The 1,699-nt window shown below is 33.6% G+C and overlaps 1 long non-coding RNA gene across 1 annotated transcript; it reads right to left on the bottom strand.

Annotated features, from left to right (window-relative positions):
- Nucleotides 1-6: 6 nt before the first annotated feature.
- Nucleotides 7-650, bottom strand: LOC149091292 (uncharacterized). The gene is made up of 3 exons (XR_016197155.1): nucleotides 514-650; nucleotides 362-451; nucleotides 7-295 (listed from the first exon to the last, which is right to left on the bottom strand). It is a non-coding gene; the product is annotated as an uncharacterized LOC149091292 (long non-coding RNA).
- Nucleotides 651-1,699: the final 1,049 nt, after the last annotated feature.

The following is a 1,699-nucleotide window of genomic DNA, read 5'->3' as shown; positions in this document are numbered from 1 at the left end:
CAACAAAACAACTCAACAATGCACTGGCTTAAGCTACACACAATCAATTAAACGAAACTGGCTTAGCCACACAAACAATTAAACTGAGCTGGCGGGATGTTGGAGTCTTCTCTGCTGCCGCCTCTCGTTCTACTGGATGATGCCCTGCAAATAAAAACAAAACATCATTAACAAAACAACACTGCAACGCACCGGCTTAAACTACACAAACAACTTAACTAAACTGGCGGCGCTGCGTGTAAATTGGGATGCGGAGTCTTCTTGGCTGCTTCCTCTCGGCCCACTGGACGATTCCCTGCAATTAAAAACAGAAAAACAATAAGTATAAACACATTTATATATATTTGCATATTTAACTTACCTAGCAGCCACTTTGCGTCACTCGCTGCTTCGGCCTGCTCAACGCACTACAATCTGCACACTGGAGAAACTGCTGAAACGCATGTACAACCTATGAATTAATATCAAATTATTAATAATTATTTCAGTATTCTTATTAGAATCCATACTTACCTCTTTCAGTTGCAAATTTTGCAATTATTGCCACTCTGCCTTTTCCACATGTTTTCTAAACATATGCATCGATGTATGCATATCGATATGCATACCAGGGCTGCGCAACCTCTCCTCGCGATTGTTGTTTGCGATAGTTCTGAAATCGAAAATGAAAAGAAAAACTTATTAGAATTCAAATTTAATATCTCTTAACCAACTATAAACTATATTAAATCAAATTAAAAATAATATTAGTATGATTGCAACTGAAGCCACATATGTGATAGCACTTGTGATATTTTTGCACAAATATTGCTACATAATGAATTTATATGAATATTAATGAAACGAAAACTTACCATTAAATAAGTAATAATTAGCTGTAAATAGTATAAACAAATTACAATTTTAAGCACTATTACTCACCTTTTATAGTTAATTGAAAATTCCCACTACATTTAGACTGGGACTGGCCATTTATACATTTTTCGATAATTACCTTTTGTTTTGATTTTTGCATCCCGATAAATGTACAAACGCATAGCTGCACAATCTCTTCAAATTGCACTTGCGAAATAATTTAATTATTTATATTGAAATAAGCTAGTGAAATCAAATGAATTATAGATATAAGTTTAAAAATTTTATTAAAAGTTATATTAGCTTAGACAAGTATAGGGAAAATGAATGGACGACGTCCTGACTCTTCCCTCTAAATCCAACTAGCGGCTCTCCATACTGCTAAGTTCTTCGCGCATCTTATTGGTGTTCCTGCAAATAGAATTAAAAATAGAGTGAATTAATTATATTAATTGTTATTGCTTAAATCTACATCAAAATTATAACTAAACCTACTCATTAGTGCTAAACTAGAAATTTAAGTACATCAAAGTTACTCATTTTTGCTTTGATCTGCTCTTTTGTATAAAATATGTAACGCAAGGCTGCACAGCAATTTAATGTTGCACTTGCCATTATTTAAATAGCTCATGTTGAGCAAGTTTCGATAAATTTAGACCTAAGTAATTTAAGGCGCCATGTAAATTCAAGAAAAAATGCTATAGTAGAGTATTGTTTGAATAAAGAATATCTCTCCTCTCTCTCCTCCTCTTCATATAGCTGCTGGTCAGCGAATATGAGTGAGAATGAAGAATGAGAGATCATTAATGTGTGTTCTCTCGAGGCATACGAACAGAAAAAAATC

The sequence above is a fragment of the Drosophila navojoa genome, chromosome 5 (genome assembly GCF_054131105.1).
Source record: "Drosophila navojoa isolate 15081-1374.11 chromosome 5, UAZ_NAV_1.0, whole genome shotgun sequence".
Classification (NCBI taxonomy): domain Eukaryota; kingdom Metazoa; phylum Arthropoda; class Insecta; order Diptera; family Drosophilidae; genus Drosophila; species Drosophila navojoa.
This window is presented reverse-complemented; position numbering and strand designations above follow the sequence as displayed.